At 40.1% G+C, this 9508-nt stretch overlaps 1 long non-coding RNA gene across 1 annotated transcript; it reads right to left on the bottom strand.

Moving 5' to 3' along the window:
- Nucleotides 1–6213: 6213 nt before the first annotated feature.
- Nucleotides 6214–9299, bottom strand: LOC103906377. Its single transcript, XR_658002.1, has 2 exons — nt 9055–9299; nt 6214–6947 (listed from the first exon to the last, which is right to left on the bottom strand). It is a non-coding gene; the product is annotated as an uncharacterized LOC103906377 (long non-coding RNA).
- Nucleotides 9300–9508: the final 209 nt, after the last annotated feature.

Genomic DNA, 9508 nt, shown 5'->3' with positions numbered 1-9508 from the left:
AATTTATGTTTAAAAATAGCCACTCAATGGCTAACAAACAGCTCTCTTCAGAGCAAATTCTCCCACAACAGAAAAAGGTGTCCAAAAGTATGACACGTAAAATGAACACACTAATAGCAGGTCATCATTGCATGGACCCATATGTGCTAAGGAATGCACTGTAGTTAGTTCTCAAAGATGCTGAGCTGGTGCAGAATATTTAGGGGGCCTTAAAAAACAACAAAAATATGCATTATTCATCCCCGAAAGATGTATATGAACAAAACTGGAGAAATCCCAAAATAAGCCAGGAAGACTGATTTTTATTATTTACTGATTTATACACTACAGTTAATAAAAAGGCTGACACTGCACTTCATTAGATCTTAGCTAGCACATCCTCATGTTAGGAAAACCCAGCAACTAGCACCATTACGAATCCTCAATCATCATCAGCACCTTGGCTGAACAATGATTCCTGTATTAGCATGAAATAATTTGTACTTCGCTATCTCTCACTTTCATTACTATCCCAGCCCTTCACGGCATTAAGAAATGTACAAAATATAAATGAGGGAAATTATCTGAAATTCCAAAACTTTCAAAAACTTTCAAAAAAACTTTCAAATATCCTGTATCTTATATTATGGCATAGGAAAAATCATAAAGGCGTACAGTTCTCTCTTGAACAGTGCATCAGGGTTGGACACAGCAAGGAAAGACGTTGAGGAAAAACTCCACAATTCCCTTATCCTCTCTGGGTCAGGCTCACGGGGACACCTATCCTCTCCCAGAAAATGCGCTCTTGATTTTAGGGATTTATACACACATCTGCAAATCTTGAGAGGTCAGTTCATTTCAGTTAAAATAAACTTTATCGTGACTCAGTGACTGCCTTTCTGTAGTAGCCGACATGAGTGGCAAAAGGCCAATTCTACCTGCAGCCCTACTAATGCAGTTTGAGGGCGTGACATACTTTAGAAAGTCTTACAAAAGAGGGGATAACGACCAGGATGTAAGGACAGCACTAAAAATAGCCACAACTTTTTATGACAAGCAGTCTTTTCCACCCTTGGCATCTGCTATGATTCAGTCGTTACTCAGAAGGGAGAGAGCATCTAGTGAATGAATCATCAGGCTACAGCCTGCAGCAATTTTGTTTTCTCTAGTGGTCTTCCATAGAAGAAATGACGAGTCCCAACCTCTGCAAGTCGGAGGGATCCAGCGGGGAGCAACACTGCCAGAAGCAAATGAGTAAATGAATGAAAAGGACAAGGCCATACATGACACCATTTACATTCCCCAGCCTTGACTGCGCGTAAACATGCGCCTTCATGCAACGTATGTAAGTAGTCACACTGTAGTCAATTAGGCTATTTACGTAGATAAAGTAACTTTTGTTTAAATCTTTAGAAAACAGAATGCTTGGTAAAGGGCACCCTTTAGAAACAGAGGAATGTGTTGGCTAAGGAGTTACTCATGTAGAAGCTTTCTGTTATCTTTCAGTTATTCAGTTCACTTTTCACTAAAAATGCACAGTCTTAAAACATAGCTGAATGCAAGTTTATGAAATATAAAAATACTGGAGCTTTAGTCAAATCAGAATCATTTCAAGTGTACTGTCAATCTAAGCACAGCATTTTACAAGAACTATTTTGAACGGATCCTTTCATCTCATTAATGGAAAATTACTTCTAAAAGCCAGGCAAGAATAATATGAGTCTGAGACTGCCAAATCGCAGCACATCTGCTGAGGGTCTGAGGTGTGCAGGGATGCCTTATTTTTTGTTTGAGATTTATGACTGGAAGTCACAGAGAAGAGGCTAGTTTTCCTGATTTTGCTTTCCTCATCCCAAATAAAATGTCTATCGGTTAAAAAAAAAGGGGGAAAGAAGCCACATGAAAGGCTGCATGTCTGCATAAAAGGATAGTAGGTGCTCAAGTCAGTCACATTAATATTCTGTCCAATTTTTTTCCCCTTGAATTCTAGTTACAGATAAAATCAAGCAATGTTTTTGCAGCGTGTAACCTCAGTTAGACAGCCTTTTCAAAACATATTGCAGTCTCATGAGAGGAAGATCTGCTGGTTCCTGGGTTCAGTCAGGTCTGCTACGAAGCTAATTCACAAACTGTGTGAATTTTCTAAAGACAATAAAAGAGAAAACATTGGCAAAAAGATGACACCCCCCTGCCAAACATCACACAAACTAAAGTAAACAAGCTTCACATTACAGTACTGGTAATCCAAAAGTATACATTTTCACGGCCAAATTAAGCTATGCTGTCTTTATTTTTATATATTATCAGCATTAGCAGATCATTTTCTGGACATATAGACTTTATAGTAAAGTTATTGCTGCTCTTTCTTCCAAACAGCATCATAATATAAAACTGTCAATCAAGAAAATTAAGATAGTTCTCTTTAAAATAGGTATACCTATACACACACATATATACACTGTACATATATACACATATACAAATACATACACATACCTACATAAAAAAATGCTAGAAAAGTGTCTTCTACATAATATTCAATTTTATACCAGAAACATTGGCAAGTGGGATTTACACCTAGGGAATAAACTAATTTTTCATGATAGGAGAAAGGTATCAGCAAGATCTGTGTTGCTCAACATATTCATAAGCAATTTAGATAAAAGAATCGATGATATGGCAGCAGCTTCTGGCAACATAAAACTATTTGCGAGACTCAAAATGAATCATAGAATCATAGAATCATAGAAACATTAAGGTTGGAGAAGCCAACTATAAAGTTCTACAGGAGGACTTCTTGATATGACATCACTGAGCAACAAAATGGCACATGAAATTCAATGTGATAAATGCACATTTTGTACTCAGGAAGAAAACGATCCCAATTTCACCCACTAAGTCATCTCCGTCTTCTCTCTTCTGCTTGTGGGTAGCCCTCCAAAGACACCAGGTAAGAGCTCAGCTAGCATAAGCTCCTGAAGTCTTGAAATGTGGGAGCATATGGGGGCTCCCCCACATGGGGTAACATACGGGGAGCATATAGGGGCTGTCTTTTTATAGGACATAAGAATACATACTTCAAATTGTGCATGATCATTACTTCCTTAAGCAGTCTGTGATCACTGGTGCGTTCCCTTCACGTCCTTGACATTTAATGGTTAATAATTTTTGCCATTCTTAGACTCTTTCTTAAATGTCAACTTTCTCACACTCATGATGATGTCTTCAGATGTTATGAAACCTCCCGAGGCTGAGAGGAAAGCCAATGATGCAACCTCCCTCTGCCAAAAGAAATTTCACAATTTGTTCTTCAATGTTTGCTTTGACTTCAAAAAATATATACTACGTATTTCTACATCCATCTTAAATGGAACTTAACATTACTGAGAACCGAGTTACAAAGCCTAAGAAAATATTCTCTGAAGGGATAGGGTGGAGGAGTCTGTTGAGTCTCTGCCAGCTGCTCTCCATTTTCTTTCATCCTGTGTTTATCCTTGATAGAGATATTAACTCCAACATCCAATCCACCAGTACCATCACTTCTAACCAACAGAAGAGTAAAAGTCCACTGAGTCTAAACTCATTCCCCCCTTGTCTTAGTGAGGACATAAACCCCACAAGCACTGGGGCAAGAGTGAAGAAAGGGGCACTTACAGCCAAGGAAGCAACTATCGTCTTTCTCCAGCTCTCAGTCTGTGCACATAGACAAAGAAAGATGGGACGTTAGACATCTCACAGCGTGACGTTAATCATACTTTCATCCTGTTTTCTCAACAGGTTTCTCCTATTTGTCATGCTTCCATGATTCATTTGGAAGCCAAAACAGCTGGAGAGCACACTGGACCCATGACCAAGTAGTGAATGATTGTACAACACTGAGTTGAAGGAAAATTCCCATCTCAGCACTGAGACTGGAGAGAGGATGGCTGTGTTTGAAGGATGCGACATACATCATGGTTACAATACCCACCCCTATCCCACACAAACGAACACCCACAGCTCCAGCAGTTGCTGCTAAGAGGGAATGACCACATTTCTGGACAGTCAAGCAAGAAACTCTGAGCTCCCACAAAATAAAAATGAGCTACAGCCACAGATGCTGCTTCTTAGGCCAAAATTTTCTAATGATGTCATGAAGTTGTGACATGAACCGTCACTACAGTTCTGCCTTCCAGAAGAGGGGGTTCTTCAAGGATTAAACAGGAGTGGATACTTCTGGTGATTAATTAACACTCGCATGGTCGTTGAATGTTCTGTTTTACTTCCTAAAAGTTTGGTATTTTTGCCAGCTATTTCATCAAATGTCCTGCTGTCTTTATTGGTCTCTGTAGAATGGAAGACTCTCAAAACCATGGAATTTTTTCACAGAGCGGTATGAACATACAGGCAGGTTTGAACCTAAGGAAACCGAAGCATCTATGTAACTACCAGTTCCACCAAGGAACCAAAGCGAAATATGTTGGGCAGATATTTTTCCCACCGCTCATGTCATTCATTATTCCCCAGTCCTAAGACTACGATCTTTTCAGAAAATTAAAAAGATACCAAGGCCTAAATATAAATCAGATTTACTCAGTTTAGAGGGAATCACTAATAAAATAGGTACTTCAAAGCGGAAGCTCTCCAGTAATGAACTGTAAACAGTCATTGAAACATTGAATAATGTAGATTGGAAAGGACCTCTGGAGGTCCCAAATCAAATCCCATTCTCTAAAGTCAGTATCGTAGAGCTACATGGCTACTTTTTCCCGTATATACACTGAAACTCTTGCCTTTGACAGCTGCTCCTGCAGCCTGTAACCGATCCTTAGTATTGCCAGTAGCAAAAGTCCCATTAATTTCTCCAAAAGGATTGGGTTATGCAAACAAGCTCCTGATCTGTCTGTATCTGATGTCACTGGTGTAACATCCAAGCCAAAGGCCGTAACACTAAATTTTTACACCAAGATTCACATCATGGTTTGTTTTGTGTTTTTTTCTGAATAGAAGCCATGAATATCACAAGAAATACCTTCGTTTTGCAATATGGAGATTTCAATGATAAACAAGCAGTTTTTTAAAGAGAAAGAACTCGCACGTATCACAGCACAGACTAAGTATCTAATTTGTTAGGCAGTCCAATTACTGAATTTGGTCCCCTACAGTGAATTTACATCTGGCTTCCCCAGAGTGAAGAGGTTAACATCTGTTCCAGCTCTTCTATTTGTTTAGCAGTTTCTTGCTTATAAATGTAGAATCATTAGGGTTGAAGTAGATTTTGCACCAGATACAGAAAAAAAAAAAAGAAAATTCATTACAGATTTTGTGAAGTGTAAGATAACGTGGACATGCGGATGCTTAGTCAAAGTTTCTGTGAAATAACCAAATATCACCATATAGAAGGTCCTATACCTTAACCCATCATTCTCCAGGTGAAGGTGACATTTTTTCTTACTTCCAGTAAAATTTATTTCCTTAATTTCAAGCTCTGTACAAGTCAGGGCTCTTTGGCTTCTCCCCTCAGTTCCCACAAGTCACCAGAGGACGTAGAATGATATTTAATTCGTACTAGAAGTTACTTATTTCATGATAACTCATTCCATGTAGCCCACCCAAAACCCAGATGGTAACAGCTTTCAATTACTGTTGACATAAATTGGATATGAAACAGATGTGGAAAGCCTAATGTAAATGTGAATACTGGGTTGCCTGAAATAGAGTTCAATATTTACTGTAGGAGGTATCCTTTAGCAGCAAAGTTTTCCTGTTACACTCCCAACACTATTATGAATTCCTGCTCAAGGAATATATAGTAATCATCTATACATTAACTTTAATATAAGCTAGTATATGTCACTCATTTCTGCCTGATCCTGTTAAACTAAACCGGCACTTCATTTACAATGCTTTTTAAGTTTTTCCTTCAGGTCTAATCAGGGTTTCTCGTGTTGTTTCTGAGATTTATTTGCCACTTGCTTGTCAGCAGCAGTTTCTAATGTTTCTCCCTCCCATAGCTCCGCCAGTTATTGCTCCAGTCCTTGCATTTACTACCTGATGCCAAGGAAATCTCTCAGGCTGCAAGGTTAAACTTTTATCTCGCTGTGTGTCTGCTTTTAGCAGTGGTACACTTTGTTTTAGCTCTCTGCTTCCACAGAGGAGCCTAAATATTTCTCAGATTTATCCTAGATGATAACATGGGGTTACACATATCAAGTACAATAAGGTTTTATTTACAACTTCAGCATAACCATATGTCGAAAGGAATATTAACTTTATTGTGTTTCCACTCCAAGTTTCTCTGCCAAACATATTCCAAAATAATTGCAGCCATTATATTTTCTAGCTGAAATAATTTCAATATAGGAAAGTACTGTATGAATATTCATAGCAGTTTGCCAGCCAATCCATTTTCCTTGTTAACTTTCACTTCCACAGTTTGCATTCACTTAGACACAGGCATGACTAAAAAACAAGCAACTGATCAGAAGTCATCTGGTTTCCAAAATTTCAGTGTTTGGGGGTTTTGTGTTTTGTTCAAAGCTTTGTGTCTACAGATAGCCTGTCCTCTCCACGGAATATCTGTCCTGTCTCACTCAGCCCCCTGAACCCCAAGGATGAAGATGCTGCCAGGTCTTCAGGATCTACCCCCAACTGACAAAATTATCTTATCCAGGTCAACTTCTTGGTATTGTTGACTGAGCTTGCAAGGTCTTGTACTCAACTTGAAGATATTGCTCCATTTGGATGTTACACAACGGCTTACAAACATCACACGTACTCAATCAGTTCTGAAGTTTCAGGGAAGATAAAAGGGCAGAACTCTACTGCTGTCGTTGGGAAAAGCAGAAACCCGGCAGGGTGGAGACATGAGTCTACTGGAATGTGATCATCAAAACTTCAAACTCTAGCCATCTTTGACTTTTCTCCAAGGAAGTTGTTCCATTTCAGCTCGGTCAACGTTCTAATACACTTCTGAAAGCAGTGACATCCTGAAAGAGGGGGAAGAGAAAGAGTGAGAGTGGTAAAGGGCGATGAGAGGTGTAAAGGCACAAGGGAACAGGCAAAAAGGCACAAACGAGTAGAGAAATATATAGAAATCCTGGAGTGTTGGAGAGGAGGTACATAGAGAGCGCCTTGCCATCGAACAAGTGAAAAATGTGGATTAAACTTTTGGTTAGAAATGTGAGATTTGTCCCTGGAATTCAGGGCAAGTAGCAATTGGCACACAGGGAGACTGGGAGGGGAAAAACAGAGGAATGCAAGAAACCCTTGCTACGCACGATGAGTTGATCCTGTAGAAATAATAACATTTAGCCCTTCGGTGCATATAACTTAGACTTTATCACACAGGATTCTGACAAAATTATACAGCATACTTTGAAAAGACTAGTTAGTTTCGATTGGGGAAATTATAATACAAATCTAACCTAAGAAATCTTTCTACTCCCCACTGGCAATGTTGGAGACTGCCACTCTCTAATTACACTGAACAAAATTAGTGTCAACCAGCCACTTTAATTTCTAAAGGCTAGTGCATGCTCCAAAATCTTGACAGCATGAACACTGCCTGGATAGTGGGACAGCAGAGTAGTGTGAGAGGCATTTATTACGGGTGATGGACAGATGTCACTGTACTGTGATGATTCAAGACCTGCTCCATCAAGCTCTGCCACCAGCTCACTGAAAAGGCGGAGGAGGAACCCCACCATCGCCCTGCTCCAGCGGTGGAGGTAGGGAGGAACCAGCAGCAAAGCATGTCCCCACCTCCTCCCTTTGCCTGCACAAAGCAGAGCGGTGGCAAGGGTGGGAGCCACGGTGACAGCACATCACAGAGAAAGGGGGGATGCCAGGCTGAAGCCTCCACAAAAAAACAAAGCACCTGCATGGGGTCCTGCTCTTCCAGCAAGACTAAATCTCTTTGGGAAAGAAGAGGAAGGTAAGTCAGGGAGACAAGGAGACATCTCCCACCTCCACGTTTGTGGTTTATTTACCAACCCCTTATCTAAAAAGGGTTAGTAGTACATTGTTATGTTTCAATACTTGTTCAGTGTCAACACCATGAAAGATTTAAGATGGGATCACTGATGACAAAGAAGAGGGATGCTCTCAAGGCTGCAGAGCAACAGAGGAACTTTTTTGCAGACCCTGCCCCAGCCTGAGATCTGAAGGAGAGTGTGTGAAAGCTGTATTGATCATCCACAACAGGCAACTGTGGACCAGACTTTGGGCCTCAGCATGTTATTTGCTTTCTCTGACCCACACCCAAGCCTCTTGCACGACTGCAGGCATGAAACATCCATGGAAGTGTATTCATGGTGTGCCGTTGGTCTGCAGCTGCACTGAGGACCAAGGGCAGAATATTTATGGATCGGAGTAAAAGAGATTGTCAGCTTTTTTTGCACTAAAATATTTTAAAATGTGTCCTTCGGAGTAAAGTTGTAACTGAATACAGAATATATTTTCTATGTGATCAGCTGAAACACAACATTTCTAAAAGGCTGGAAAAAAAAATTAAAAAAAAAGAGAGCAAAACTGTTCTGAATTTAAAATGTAAAGTACTTGCATTAGTGAGGTCTTAACTCCCTTACAAATCTGATGTACCTGAATTTCCACTGAAGTAAAGAGGATTTGAAGGTCCTGCTGCCTCACTAGAAAGACAGAGAATTTTATGAGGTTGGGGTCTTAATTAGGTTGGTCTTGCCCACTGAATCTTTTTTTAAACACAAGTTAATGACACAAATACATTAATAAAGGACATAAAGCCACCACTACATAACACATAGAGTAAACATGAAAGAGAATGCACTAGTTCAACACAGAGCAGGTCAGAAATAAGGCAGTATTATCAAGTTATACAAGTCCTACTAAAAGGACCCCCCTGTTACCCAGAGTCTAACCTATATCATGTTTTCTGAAAGAGCCTCTTTTCTAATGGTCTTTACAAAAAATGCTGGAAACCTCCCCCCCCCCCGCCCCCCGTGTTTCTGTGCTACATAAACTGGTGAACACAGTTCACAGTCGGTTTGGAGAGCACAAAGTGATTGCTCTGTTTATGAAATCCTATTCCTGTTAGTCAAGGAAATGAGTTTGACTCACCGGCTTGTTTATGAGTTTTGCTTTATGCAAGCTACTGCCGACCTCAAACTGCTGACCCTCCAACACTGCTCAAAACTTCTGCTCAGAGGGGATTTGCAGAAGAGAAGTTTCTATTTCTGCAAAGCATTCCTGCTTCTTCAGAGGCAGTGTTTTTCACAGTCTTAAAGTATTATAGTGAAGGTGGCTGGTGGGCCTTATATGGTACGGATGCGTAACCACAGCAATGCGGCTCAGCACCCCTGTAATATTCTTAGCTCATTTACCCTGTGAGTGAGAGGATGATTTACTCTCTCTGAGCACTCCCTTCCCATGCCAGTCCTTGCCAGCGAATATGCAACAGCAGAATCGCTGCCCTCAAATTCAGGAGTGACTCCACAGACTTCAAATTTAATCAATGCCTTAAAAAAAAAAAAAAGATTAGCTTTTCATATCCAGGTCTGAAGAGCTAGAAGGT

The sequence above is a fragment of the Aptenodytes forsteri genome, unplaced genomic scaffold (genome assembly GCF_000699145.1).
Source record: "Aptenodytes forsteri isolate BGI_AS27 unplaced genomic scaffold, ASM69914v1 Scaffold41, whole genome shotgun sequence".
Lineage (NCBI taxonomy): Eukaryota > Metazoa > Chordata > Aves > Sphenisciformes > Spheniscidae > Aptenodytes > Aptenodytes forsteri.
This window is presented reverse-complemented; position numbering and strand designations above follow the sequence as displayed.